The 14,995-nt window shown below is 41.0% G+C and overlaps 1 protein-coding gene and 1 pseudogene across 2 annotated transcripts in view; one reads left to right on the top strand and one right to left on the bottom strand.

Annotated features, from left to right (window-relative positions):
- Positions 1-290: 290 nt before the first annotated feature.
- CDKL5 (cyclin dependent kinase like 5) overlaps positions 291-14,995 on the top strand; it is a 176,441-nt gene continuing 161,736 nt past the window's right edge. For both annotated transcript variants that reach the window (XM_018043886.1, XM_018043885.1), the window contains exon 1: positions 291-403. The gene's annotated coding sequence lies outside the window, so the exon portion shown is untranslated. The remainder of the gene's footprint in view (positions 404-14,995) is intronic.
- LOC102173277 lies at positions 12,835-13,584 on the bottom strand (annotated as a pseudogene).

Here is a 14,995-nt window from a genome sequence, read left to right as displayed (position 1 = left end):
GGCGGGGCAACCAAACGTGGCGCGCGAGGAGGCGCGGCGCGCGCGTACGCGCGCAGACGAGCTTATACGGGGAACCAGCAGTCTACTGCTTTGGGGTCCAGAGCACGAGCCGCGCAGGCGGGGCGCACGAGCCCGAGCCCGAGGACGAGCGCTCTCTCCTTATTGGTTCCAATCAGAAGTGGGCGGGACGGAGGCGGGACCTGTCAGAGTCTGAGGCGCTTCTCCATTGGTCCGAATTGGACGGTTGGGGCGGGGCAGTTAGCAAATTAGGCTGCGCGTTGCCTGAGCGAGAGGGCGGGGTCGAGGGTTTCGATTAGTTGTCGCTGCCGCTGGGGAAGGTAAAGCGGTGACGGCGGCCTCAGGAGCTGTGGGGTCCCCGGCTGGAGGTGGGGAACTCGGCGGGGTGAGTAGTCTCGTTGCCACCCGCTCGCCAAGCCTCCTTGTCCTCACATCGGCCCCGTGCCCACCCAGCTTCTCCTGAGAGAGGAGACCCACCCGGTCCCCCCAGGCAGACGTGAGAAGGGGCGGTGGCGCGGGTCCGCTCAGAACCGGGCGACGCGGCGAGGGCACCCCAGTCTAGAGTGGTTCCTCCTCAGCGCCCCATTGCGCCGCTGGAAGGGCTTCCCCAGCGAGGGGCTAGGGCTGTATTTTGGGGTGTAGGGGGACGGGGGAGTATGAGGAGGGGCTGCGGGTCGAGGCCGCCTCGCGGGGCTCCTCTCAGCGGCCGGTCTGCGGCATCCCCGCCCCGTCGCCCCCGCGGCACGCGCTCCCCCGGGCTTGCGGCGGGGGAAGCCCCTTCCCGCCGGCGCTGAGGAGGAGCCTGAGCGCCAGAGCCCCCCTCTCGAGTTCCGTGGGAACTCGGGACCCGCCGGGGACTGCGAGCTTGGCCCCGGCCCTGCTGACCTTGGCTGCCTGCGAGGGTGGGCGAGCGACCCTCCGCCTGCCCCGCGGCTCCTCTAGCTTCCCCCGAACAAGTTTCAGGCGTTGTTACGAAGTTCAAGACTAGCATAGTGGGGAGAAGCAGAAACTGGCCCCTTCCCAAACCTTCGTACCCTTTGGACCCTCATAGAAATTTAAATCCTGGGGTTTGGAACCATTTCCCAGAACGAACAGGTTCTGCTCGCATTGACACGTTCTGTGCCCACGTTGGGGGAAAAAATAACCTGAACATTTTCAGTGTAAAGGCAGATCTTCCTTGAGGGTTTTGTTTTTCGCTTCACTTGAGTGTTAAAGCACAGATGCCTGAAAAAGAAAAGCCTGACCTTAGTATCTCCACAGTGAGATTAGACGGATGCTGTGATATTTAAATAGTTGCAGATCAGTGTTCTGTTGATTGAAATTTAAGCTGATTTTAGAAAGTATCGCAGACACGGAATAATTTCTTTCCATGCATCTGAATTAGGTTTGTTTGGATGTAATGGTTCATGTAGTTAATGTAAAGGATTACACAGATTAATTTGTCCAGGGGCATTTGACCGAAACAGCAGACATAAATATCAATATGTATAGAATAGAATTATCCTTTTAGGTAACATCTGCTAGAATATTTCCAGGTTGTTCCTCTTGCTGTAGGGTTACCAAAAAAAGCATCTTTACCGAGGCTATTTGAAATTACAGGTGAATGACATTTAGATGTAAATTTGTTTTTAATTTCTTTAAGTGTCATAAAATGTGAAGAACCTATGTTTACTTGTCCCTGTATATTTAGTGTTGAAGGGGGGGTAGTATAATCTTAATATTTAACAATCCAGTTAGGGTTCATTAAGAATATTTTTTTTAAAAAGGTGTGCCTCTTTTTGAGAACATGATAGTTGAGTACCTTAGTAATCCTTTACATTTCTGTAATAAAAGTACTATTTTAGGTTTGAGCATTTTTGGCCGTTGACTCTGGATCGGGAGTAAGGAAGCCTGCAGCAGTATTACCAGTTTGACACCGCCAGTGGGTGTTTCTGTTGACAAATGCAGAGAAGAGAACATTTGGGAAGGAAACCTTTTTTTTTTCAGGAGGGTGGGGGGTGGGTGAGGGGGGAAAGGAGCCAGAAGAGAGAAGCTGTAGAACTAAAGCTTCCAGCACAGTGTATGCTGAGCATTTCACAAGTACAAGGAAACCTAATTAGGAGAAAAAAATTTGGTTTGGAAATAATAGAGCTCCAAAAGAGGGATGCTGAATAAAGTTAATAATCACGGGTGTTAAATAATCTACCATTTCAGAGGGATTGGAGAGTTTTCAGTTGGAGAAAGTGTCAAATCCCTTTGAGTTGCCTGGCCTTCTAACCTAATCAATGCAAGGATTTATTTGATGTATATGTATATGTATATATATAGAAAGCACTTCAGTATTCTGATTTTGCTTATTTGGGTACTTTTCTGAGCCTTGTTTTTTTTTTTTTTTTAATTTGGTATATTAAAAAAATAATTAGACATAAGCCTTCTTTCTCCAGAGAGGATTCCTTTTTTTCTCCTGCTCAGACTTATAATTTATTCCTGATTGAGGGGCTTGTGGTAGGGGTTTTTTACCCCTTTATCTCAGGTTTTTTGATTTTTTTACTTATGCAAGTTCCCTGCGCTAAACGTGCCATTATTTTCATTGTAATTTTCTAGGAGTCATTTAAATCAGAGTGTGGCATCCACAGTATTCCCTGGGGTTTTAAAAGAAAAGGCTCCCATTGAGGGAAATTGCAGGGCCATCTCGCCCAGATGAGTAATAGAAGGTTGACTGATTGCGAATCAGATGTATTTTGTTCCAGATACGCTGCATTTAATGAGAACCAGATTTTACTTGGTATTTCTACTTTGAAGGTGCGGTATTGTTACATTGTGAACTGAAATACAGAGGTGGAGAAATCCCTTCAAGTATGCCTCTCCCCCCCACCCCGCCCCCCGCAGCCTCGCTTCATCACTGTGTCTGAATCTGCGAGAAACTCTTTCAACAATAGTTGCATTGTTGGAAATGACAGTGGCTTCTGTTGTAGAAATTTAACCTTTCATTATGATTTATGTTTCAATTTACTTTGTGATAGAAAATTCCATTGTATCTGAGAATATGGCTGTAGGAATTTGTAAGGAGGTGAGCAGAGAAAAGAAGCCTTCTTCAGTGTGTCTGTTAAAAATTCACCTTTTTAGCTTGATAACTTTGGTGGTTATCTCCTTTATTTCTAGTGGATATTAGCAAGTATGTTAACAAAGTATCAGTGCTTCATTTTTGGCTGTTAGTGTGGCAATATGACTTTATCATGTAATAGATTGATGTCAGATAATAGCAGAAGGCATTTAAGAACAAATGAATCCACATACTTGAATTCCAAATGTGAGGGGAATCCTTTAGGTAACTGTTAATTTTAGTACAAGAATAGCAGAATTTGAAGTATTAAGTCACTTTTAAATAGAAAAGAGTGTTTACTCAGAACTTGAAATTCAGAAATTTAGATTCTAAAGTTTTAATTTTTGGCAACATTGAATTTCTTGATGGAGACAGAACCTCAAAGATTCTTTAATATCTGATGATGGAAGCAGTTGGGTCACATATTTCAACTTGAGAAAATAATGTAATTAAAAGATTATATTTTTCTGTTTGTAAGGGTTTTCCAATTTACTTTCAGTCTTAAACTCAACATTATAACTATTTTGTTGGAGATGCATCACTTTAGTGTTTGGATTTAAATTCTTGATCGTTTCTAGAATGTTTCCTTTCTATAGAACAGTGCTTGGAAGAGTGGATTATTCAAAGATGTGGCCGCATTTCTCATTCGCCTTTGTACAATTACTTCTTAATACTGCCGAGTGAACTTGGGTACAATTCTGTCAGTGGGAAATGAAAGCTGTGAGTGAGGACCTTCCACCTGAAGAGTCTGATAACATTTAGAGAATTCCGATTTGGGAATTAACAGAAAATTATATTTATGCATTAGGTTAAAGGACTTAGCCCATTTCAGGTCTTTGGAATTGATTGTCAGCATTTTGAAATAAGCTCTTAGAAACATTTGTGTCTGAGATAGTTCTAATTAGGATCAAATTTGGGGTGTGGTTTCTCTGTTCAGCAGTCTTCTCTATAATAATTAAATTCTAATATTCTATTTATTGAGCCTTACTGAATACTAGGTACTATGGCAAATACTTTTTTTGCATGGATATAGTAATATGTGTGTATGTGTGTTCTCATAACATTCCTATGAAGTAGATATTTTTCTTATATCCTGTGGTACACTTGACCAAATGGGCTGAGGGAGAGAAAATATTTTACCCAGATTATCCAGCTAGTCAGCAAAACTTCTATTGAAACCGGTCTGACTTGAAGGTGTGCTCTTCAAACCTATGCTTTCTTCTTCTCTTGAGGAATCCGATTTCCCAAACATGTTTTGAGCTCCTGCTGCTCCTGGGTTGGTTACTCAAGGTATAAATATGCTTCCTGGAGTTCATAGGCTACATTGGCAAGGCTTTCTGACCTTTAGTCACATGGGAGGCTGGACTCAGGTCCATCGGTACTGATGGATTAGGACGACTGCAAGTTCAGACTTTTCTCAGAGGGTTGTTAATTCTGTTTCTCATAAATGAAGGTTGTACATAATTCATGTTCCATTTTAACTTTAGACTGACTTTGATTAAATTTGCTACAGTAATAAAGGCTGTGAAGTTATTCTGTGAATTCAGTTTTGTGGTTTAGATACACTTTTTTTTTGCCACTTTATTTTTTATTGAAGGATAATTGCTTAACAGAATTTTGTTGTTTCCTGTCAGACAGCAACAAGAATCAGCCATAGATACACTTTTGAAGTAAAACGGCAGCCATTACAATCTGCAAATCGGTGTCTCTTCTGTAATTGTAATGATGTCAGTGAAACAAAATTTGGAGGTAAAGTCTACAGAGATATGTTATTGATGTTGCTTAACAGAATGTAGGAGTTGGAGTCTGAAAAAAATTTTTCTACTTGAAAGTAGAATTTTCTGTTAGTTAAAGCCTCATGATTTTGTGTGTGTGTGTGTGTATTTAAGCAAGACCCATCCTTAAGAAAGCTACAGTTGCTTAGCTCAAAGGAACCCTCACAAGTCAATGTTAGGGAGGAAAGGGACTTACTTAACATCTTATTCTGTAATTGATGAGAATCACTTTTGCTGGTTATTAAAGTTAGAAAGGACCTATGAATATTGTAGAACCTCAGGGCTGGAAATCACCTCAGCCAAAGCAGGAAGGACAGTTGTTCTACCAAGATGGAACCTACACAGAAACGTTGTGGATTTCTTTAGCAAGTACGGGTTTTGAATATGCATTTTAAATAGTTTATCAAGGTATACTTTACATACCATAAAATTCATGTTTTAAGAGTTTAAGAGTACCGTTCAATGATTTTTTTTTTTTTTAGATTTATGGAGTTGTATAACCATCATTGCAATCCAATTTTGGAACATTTCCATTACCCCAAAAAGATCTTGCCCACCAACGTGCATTTTTTTTTAACCTTATTTACCGCTTCCACCTAGGTCTTTTTATCATCAGGCACCGATAAACTAAATCATGTTGATTTTAAAAGATAACGTCTTTAAAATATATCTTCTTACATGTATTACAATTTCTTAGTACTTTTTGTATATTTAAAAGTTTTGCCTAAACATAATACATAGAAGAATATAAAAGGTAGTACTGCAAGTGCCAGCCATTATCTTGTCTTTGTGGTTTTGATTTGATTCTGTTTTGATCTTTTTTAAACCAGTAAATAAAATACAGCGCTCTTAGTGATATGTTGGAAAACAGGGATAAGAAATCAAGGTAAAAATAATATAATTTTTGTTGGGCAAGAAAAAATTCCTTTAGGATTTAAGACCAAGGACAAAATAATTGGTTTGCTTGATTTTAAGCCAATAACCTTGTGCATTTTATTGTTTGAGCTCTACTCCCCCTTGAGAGATCCATGCCTACAGTGCATGCTGGAGAGCAGGCTTCATTAAATTCAGGTATGCAAACGCATTGTCTACTTTTTGCATTACTTCAGACTGGCTTGTTGAGGGATTTAGAAATAGTTTAACCTGCAAGCTAAAAGCAGCTAATACACTAGCTGCTTTTTCCTGCCTGCAGCGTTTTTGTTGTTGTTGTTGTTGTTTTTTAAAGTTACCCTCAAGGATAGCCAGAAGAATTAAAGCTCCCTTGGGAACGAGTTGTACTGGAAGGGTGGAATTCTACCCCTTTGATTCCCAGGTGCTCTCTTTGCTCCCTGTTTTGCACGTGTAGATGGACACTGCTGATAGGATAGCTTAGGAATGTTATTTTTTAGGTACGCATGATAGGGAAATGCAATGCTTTGGTTGTAGGTAAAGTGTTTTGGAAACAAACTTTCATTGCTTTTAGATGAACATTTCTCTATGGAAAGTGATCCTTACAAGTGCCAGGCAGGTAAATCAATACCTCTTTGTGTGGTGGGTTGTGTTTGGATTTTAATAACAAACAGAAAGGACACAGCACTGCTCTGATAATAATAGTTTACTGTAAATTCAGTCATAACTGGCTTGAAATAATTTTACTTAAAAAAAAAAACCTGTTTAATTGCTATGATTGTGGTATTCTGTTGTTACTTTGCATTCTTTACTAAGAGAAAGGCCTGATATCAAATATTAACAAATGAAGTGCTTTCTGACCTATTTGATTTAGAGGAAAGTAGTGATTTTGAAAGTAACAACTTTGGTTTCTGGAAGTTAGTTAACAAACATATGGATGAATACATTATTTTTTTTGTTTAAGACTGCTTTAAATTATTTTAGATAAGTTGCAGTTTTAGATTTTGTACTATGCCTAAAGATTAGGTTCTTGGCAGCTTGTAAAATCATATTATAATAATCAGATTAAGTACACACACACACACACACACACTCACACTTATGGGAGGAAGATAAAGCAAGTTAAAAAAGGTGATAAGTACCAGTTGAAGAAAACTTACTGACTTGGATTTGCCCCATTATGCTGATATTGGCCAAGAGTAGTAGAAACGATAGTTTTCTGATGAATAGAATCTTTGGGAGATTACTAAAGCTGGTTCAGGTATGACATATCCTCGAATTTATCCACATACTCTACCCTGGTTTTGTCAGTCACTAGTGGAATGTTTTAGGGCTTCCCGGATGTCTCAGTAGTAAAGAACCTGCCTGCAATGCAGGAGATGTGGGTTTGATCCCTGGGTCGGGAAGATTCCCTGGAGAAGGAAATGGCAACCCACTCTAGTATTCTTGCCTGGGGAATCCCATGGACAGAGGTGCCTGCAGGGCTACAGTCTCTGGGGTCACAAAAGAATTGGACAGGACTGAGCAACTGAGCATGCACACACAGTGGGATGTTTGGAAAAGATTGAAGGCAGGAAGAGAAAGGGGCCGCAGAGGATGAGATGGTTGGATGGTATCACTGACTCAATGCACATGAGTTTGAGCAAACTCCAGGAGATAGTGAAAGACAGGGAAACCTGGCATGCTGTTCATGGGGTCGCAAAGGGTCGGACATGACTTAGCAACTGAACAACAGCAACAATTTTTACTGGTAATATTACCATTAAAATTTGAGATTAGCATTGCAAAGGAAAAGAAAAGTTTTATTTTAATTGTTAATAATTTCAATAGGTGAGGTAGAACAAAAGCTAATTTTGTGCTAATTGGTGTTTCATAATTTATTATTTCTTTCTAAGGTGACCTGTCTTCATCCTGAGAATCTGCCCTTCATTTAGCAAATACTTAATGAGTATCTACTGTGTACCAAACTGTGATAGAGTGATGCATCAAAGGGAAGTAGGTCCTCAAAGAATCTATGGGCTTGAAATGGAGGCAGAGGAGAAGTACCAGGCACCAGCCGGGTGGGGGGATCTGCCATGTGGGGAGCAGGTAGGAAGGCCATGGTGAAGAGGTAACATTAAGTGGGACCTGAAGGATGAGAAGGGCATGGTTTAGTTGAGAAACTAAGTTTTCCTGGCAGAAAGTGCAAATGCCCTCAGGCAAGGTGAGAGCGCGAGGCTTTTGAAAAACTGAACCTTTTAAAGAACTGAAAGAATCCAGAAAGGCTGGAAAGTGGAGAAGCAGGTGATGACGCAGAAGTAGACAGGGGCCCGGTTTTGAAAAGGCTTAGTAGGCCATCTGCGGGGTTTTTGAACTTGTCCTAAGCCTCCTGGGAAGCTATTGAAGGTTTTAAGTAGGGATGTGACAGGAAATGCCACAAAAAACAAGAGTTTTAGCTCAATGGAACCATGATGATTTACCAAAAAGGTCATAATTGCTACAAGGTAAAATATTCTTTCCTCATCTCTTTAAAAATTTTGCAGCTGCTTTCTTCCATCGTCATCTGTGATACTCTTTTCATTGTTTTTATAGAAATTACCTTCAGTTTTCTAAAGGCTCCCCCTTTTCTTTTATCCTTCACCAGTCTGTTAACCTTATATAGGAATGTCATTTCTATTTATAACTGAGTTAAAATTTTTTTCTAACAGTTTTAGTTCTCTTCCATATTTAAACTTAAGACTCTCTGCTGGTTTTTTCCCCCCAGACATCTTTAATCTACTGAAGATTTTAATGAAACATTTTGCTAAATATCAACATTAAATTTGCTTTGTTCTTTTCTTTCCTCAAATACAATATTTTATGTCTAGTTTAGTATTTTTCAGCACTTATGCTATTTCATATTTAAGGAAATCTGATTCGAGCACCTCTAGTATATTTAGAGAATTTTATTAATAATATTTAGAAGCACTAATCTTTAGCAAGAATATCATTTTCAAATCTGGTTCACATTCTGTGGCTTTGCCATCTTTGATATTTAACTGGTCTCTGTTGAGCTTCTTATTTTCAAGTGAGCTTATATGTATAAAGTGCTCCACAGATTTTATTTTATATACCCTGATTTGTTTCTTTCTCCTTCTACAATATGTATCCCTACATGCTCAGCTCATTTTTGGAAATCTTCAACTATGCTAAGTTTTCCTTGCCTTGATGACTGAACAAGCATTCCTCCAGGGCTTCCTTGGTGTGAAGAGGTTACTTTGTGACAGTATACAGTGCCATTGTGCACTTCCCCTTCATGGATGCAAAGAATAACCACGGCATCGCCTTCTTCTTCAGACATTTCCTTTGAAATCTACATTGTGATGCAGTCTCTAATTTAGCTCGCTTTGGCCTTTCTGGATTATTTTATACCTGCTCTGTATTCTTTCCTTGTTGATTTTTTTCCCCCTCATGCTGGTAACCTGAAGAGTTTACAGTGGTTTTGTGTCATAACTATTTTCACTTCCTATCCAGCCCAGGACATTTATTTTTAAAGAGTTGCCTCATTTTAGAGTTTGATGTTTCTGTGCTGGTGGTTTCTTTGCCATCCACAGTGACTGCCCTTGATTTGGAGTTGTGCTTTCCAGTCTGTCCCTCTATGCACAGCTGGTAAAGGAAGGCCATACATGTCTTTCTTTGGCTGCCTTTACGATACTGTGATGATTTGGGTATCTTGGTATCATTGTGTAGGCAACTGAAAGGGTATCAGCGTCATGGTAAGTGCTGGACATACAAAGCCAGGCTGTGGTGTTGTGCCCTTTTATGGAGTTTTAAGAACAGAGCTCCTCCTTTTATGGAGTTTTAAGTTTTATGGAGTTTTGCCCATTTAGATGGGGAAACACAGGGTGCTGTTACTCTAGGCCAGAAGAGGTGTGTTTAATGCAGACTTAAGGGAACTGAGAAAGGTAATGGCTCCTGTATATTTGTGAAGAGTCTTAGAGGAGGCCCAGAATGCCATTGAGAGGGAAGGGATTTTCTGGTAGACCATGTATTCAAAGACGTTGATCTGAGAAAAGCAGATAAAGCTGGGTGAATAGCAAGAAATAACATGGATTTATATATTGCATGCCTTGCTTTGAAGCTTTGACCCCAGCTACATCCCAGAATCTTAGTTTTCTTTCTGTGTGGCCTTTGTTCTGTTCATTTTCACTTTCGCCTGAGAGTATACATAGGAAATACTAAAGCTGGAGTTTAAATAGGGCTGGGCCTTCAGTAAAATGGATAAGCAGATGGTATCGGTTTTCTACATGTAGGCTCCCTGGAGGCATGGAGTGTTGCCTGTTGTCGCCTCAGCATCTAGTGCATTGCCTGGCACAGAGGAAGTGCTCAGTAAATATTGCTCTTATGAAATTTGTTTCTTTTTCTGCCCCCCATCTCCTCCCGTCAGTGCTTTCTTCCTCGTTCAGTTGGTTTCTCTGTCAGGTACCTGTCTAGTGATCTTCCTCTCTGCTCACCCTATAGATGTGCTTGTCCTGTAGTCTAGTCACTCGTCTCGAACATAACTGTTATAATTGGGTCTGTGTTGGTGTGTACCTAAGTGCTAATGGCTCCCTCTGTGGGACTCCTCAAAGTTCTGTCATCATTTACAGTATGGTAGATGAAGGGGAAGCAAGAGTTGACAACTGTAAGAATGACATTTCTTTAAATTTTTTCATGATTTGTTGTATGAATTCATAGAAGTGCCGAGTTCTGTTCCAAAATAAACCTCTGTGTGTGCAATGTTTGTTTGTATATATCTGTATTGTACCTTACTTAACATTAAGCAAAACCAACATTCAGTGAAGATGTTTGCTTATTTTATTATGTAGGTTCACCCCACTACCCCATTGCTGCTTAGGTTCCTCAGATTAGAACGCTGGTTTTAAATGTGGTACCACATTGAAATAAAATATTTGTCTTATAGGAAGGCTTTCTAGGATGCAATGACTTCACTGAAGGATCTACCATACAATAATAGTTGGTTAGTTAGGTGGAAAGTTTTTTAAAAAATTATTAATTTATTTTCTTTTTAGCATGCCGTAGCTCAGATGGTAAAGAATCTGCCTGCAATGTAGGAGACTCAGGTTTGATCTCTGGGTTCGGAAGATCCCTTGGAGAAGGGAATGGCTACCCACTCCAGTATTCTTGCCTGGAGATTTCCATGGATGGAGGAACCTGGCAGTCTATAGGCTATAGACTGTAGGTCTGTGGGGTTGCAAAGAGTCGGACATCACTGAGTGACTAACACACACACAGTAGACTTTTAAATATCCTCTCTACATTTTGATAATTTTTCATATTATAGGTCCCACATTCTCAAAACTCATCTCCAGTCTCTTTTACAGCTAGGGTACAAGCTTGTAACTTGGGCTTGACCAGTCGTTTAAACAGAGTGAGACTTGTATGTAAAGGTTAGTGTTGTGAGGTTGCCATCATGTGTAGTTGAATTGCTGACCTGGTGGTCATGTTGACAGAGGTGCTTGCTGGTGGCAGAGCTAATGGATTTCAGTCTCAGTGGTATTGGTACTCGGTGGTGACAATAATTTTTTTGTTTGTTTTTATCTTACTATTCTCTGATGATCTAGGATTTGTGTTGTTTTTGTTTTTTGTTGTTCATTCACTAAGTCATGTCTGACTCTTTGTGACCCCATGGACTGCAGCACGCCAGGCTTCCCTTCCTTAACTGTCTCCCAGAGTTGACTCAGACTCATCTCCATTGAGTCAGTGATGCCATCCAGCCATCTGATCCTCTGTTGCCCGCTTCTTCTCTTGCCTTCAATCTTTCCAGCATCAGGTCTTTTCCAGTGAGTCAGCTCTTTTCATCAGGTGGCCAAAGTATTGGAGCTTCAGCATCAGTCCTTCCAGTGAATATTCAGAGTTGATTTCCTTTAGAATGGACTGGTTGGATCTCCTTGCTGTCCAAAGGGTTCTCAAGAGTCTTCTCCAGAACCACAGTTGGAAAGCATCCATTCTTCAGTGCTCAGTCTTTACTGTCACCTCTCGCATCTGTACATGACCACTGGAAAAACCATAGCTTTGACTGGACGGACCTTTGTTGGCAAAGTAATGTCTCTGCTTTTTAATATGTTGTCTAGGTTTGTCAAGGCTTTCCTTCCAAGGAGCAAGTGTCTTTTAGTTTCATCACTGCATTGACTGTCTGCAGTGATTTTGGAGCCCAAGAAAATAAAATCTGACAGTGTTTCCACTTTTTTCCCATCTGTTTGCCATGAAGTATTGGGACTGGATGCCATGATCTTAGTTTTGTGAATATTGAGTTGTAAGCCAGCATTTTCACTCTCTTCTTTCACCTTCATCAATAGGCTCTTTAGTTCCTCTTCACTTTCTGCCATTAAAGTGGTATCATCTGTATATCTAGGTTTTTGATACCTCTCCTGGCAAGAGAATTGTGTTAGGGATTTGTGTTCCATATCTTATTTTAACTTTGGAATATTTTCAGCCATGTTTCTTCAAGTATTTCTTTTGTCCCATTCTTTCTTCTTTTTCTGATTCCAGTTATATTAGAACCTATGTTGCACACTTCTTGAAAGTCCTGTTTGTTCTGTTCTTCACTTTCTTTTCTCTCAATGTTTTTGGTTGGGGTAGTTTCTACTGACTTACCTTCAACTTCTCTGATTCTTTCCCTGGCTCAGTTAAGTTTACTAATGAGCCCGTTGAAGGCCTTTTTTTTTTCTCTCAACTGTATTTTTAATTTTTAGCACTTTCCTTTTATTCTTTCTTATAGTTTCCATTTATCTGCTGAGTTACCAATCCAATTTTGCATGTTCTCCTTTTGGGTTAGAGCTCTAAACATGTTACTCATAGTATTTTAACTTTGATTCTAGGTATTTCCAACATCAGATTCTGTGTCTCGTTCTGAGTTCTGACATATTCTTTGTCTTTTCTGAGTGTTGTTTTTCCTCTGCTTTTTCTTATGACTTGTGATTTTTTTTCTTAATTGTAAGCCTGACTTATTTTGTAGAACAGTAGAGACTGAGCTGCAGTTTTTTTTTTCAGTTTGAAAGCAATCACTGTTTAATAACTGACCAGATTACAAAAATACTCATAGTAGATACTTTAGTTCATCCTTCTAATAATAGCCTATTGATCTGGCCTTCCCTGTTGCCAGCATCTCTACATTCTACAAAATGGTTGATCTTTTTCTTCATTCCACCTCATGGAGAAGATGATTTGAAGGGCCATGGAAAGTTGTTTGCTTCTTTGAAATGATTTTCAACAGTATGGGATCTCGTGAATCAGATCCTCCATGCAGATGATGCCACATTTACCACGAGATTGAGCAGTCAATGCATTATCTGTCAGCGCAATTTAATTTTTGTTGATTTTTGTCATAACCATGCTTGTTGGTCAATTCATTTACTTCAGGTTTGGGTACCCCTCCTATGCAACATATGGTTCCACAGTCCTCAGCATGTTAATTGAAGCCATGTTGAGCTTCACACAGGCGCCACTGAAGATCTGATGGAGGCAAAGAAGCTGCCACACCTTCCGGACCTTTGGGCTCACACCATTGATACCTCTGATCCTGATAACAAATGCCAGTTGGATTCCACGGGTGTGTAGAAGTTGATAACTTTTCTTGTCATCCTAGCCATTCGAATCTCAGTTCTGTACATCTGCTTGTATTCCTTGTGATGGTGCTCAGCTTTTTCATAAATAAGCTTCCTCCTTGCCTTTCAAAGCATCTTCTGGGCATACTTCTTTCTCAGGTGCTTGTGCTTGAGCTCTGCGAAATTTTTTCGCTTTTTCTTAAGAGTTTTGGCACAGCAAGAACCTTTTTTTTCGCTTCTCTTCTGCACCCTCCATTTTTCTAGCTGGAAAAGAGCTGAAGTGCATAATTTTTATGTCTGTAAACGGGCACATCTTTCCTTGTGTGAGGCCTTTGGTTCAGGGATTTGAGTTGATCTAGTCTGGAGTTGAACTTGTTTTAAGTTTGGTTGTTATTGTACTTCAGGCTTCAAATTCTTAGTTTGTGATTAGGGTGGGGGTTTTATTTTATTGAGTGTCAGATCTTACTTCAGAACTGTGACTTGGGTCTCCTTATGTGCTCTTGATCTTCTCTGGTCCCTCTGCTGGTAGTATTCTGCTGTTATGGAAAGTAGGTTAGCTTAGAGGTGGGGAGTGGTGGTGGGATGTGGCCTTTGTTCTGGTTAAACCTCTGGCTTGGGCTTGCAACACTGTCCCAAGGACGTGCCCTTCCCCTAGCTATTGTGTGGGCTCAGTGTATAGTCCTGCCCTTCTCCCAGGGTGTCCACCCCTTCCCTCAGTTGCAGCAAGTTTTAACCAGTGCTTTAAGGACAGAAGCACTGACAAAAATCCCCTACATACATTCTGAGAGCATGTTCGTAAGTCCGATTTGTTCATAAGTCCAACAGAGTTAGCCTGGGTACCCAGCTAACACAATCGGCTTCATAGTACCATACTGTAATAGGTTTATAATACTTTTCACACACACAAAAAAACAAGCAAGCACAAAAAGTAAAGAAAATATTTAAAATCTTTCAGGAGAGTATCTTGAAGAGCACAGTAGTACAGTGCAACAGCGGGGATACAGAGGCTGGCATCGAGTGCACACGGAAGGAGTTCCTGCCTGGAGGAGGGAGAGTAGGTGGGAGACGGCAGAGCTGAGGGATCGCCAGCAACGGGAGACCGAGGGCAGCTGCGGCTTTCACTCGTGCCTGATGGTGATGGAACACCATCTTTGAAGGAAGTTCGCGTCTTTGAAGGAAGGAAACTTGAAGATTCGTATGTAGGGAGCTTACTTCCACAAGTGAAGGTTTTTCTTCCCCAGTGGAGGTGTGAGGGCAGGATCTGGGTGGACATGTTGTTCCTGAGGTGCTGCTGCATTTCCCTTCCCCCAAGTCTGTGTCACAGTGGGCACTGCACAGTGGGACATCACCAAAGGCTCTTTGGGGGGAGGGGCTGGTGGGGGAAGACCTTGCAGAAGGCTGGGGTCACCCCAATTTCAGTGGCCTCCATTGGTTTCACACTGTTCCTTCAGCAAGCCTCATCAGGCTTTTTGTCACTTTGCTGTTCTGGCTGAATTCCTCTTGTCAGTGGCCACCTGGAGTCGACCCCAAGTGAGCACAAGGTTGTCTCCTCTCTCCTTGCAGGCTCTTTCTCTCTCTCTGAAGATTTTGAGCCAGTTGGTTGTTTTGTGATGGATTTCAAGAAAGTCATGACTTTGAAATTAGTGCAACTCTTTGTTATTGTGAGG

This window comes from Capra hircus, assembly GCF_001704415.2.
Source record: "Capra hircus breed San Clemente chromosome X unlocalized genomic scaffold, ASM170441v1, whole genome shotgun sequence".
Taxonomy (NCBI): Eukaryota; Metazoa; Chordata; class Mammalia; order Artiodactyla; family Bovidae; genus Capra; species Capra hircus.
This window is presented reverse-complemented; position numbering and strand designations above follow the sequence as displayed.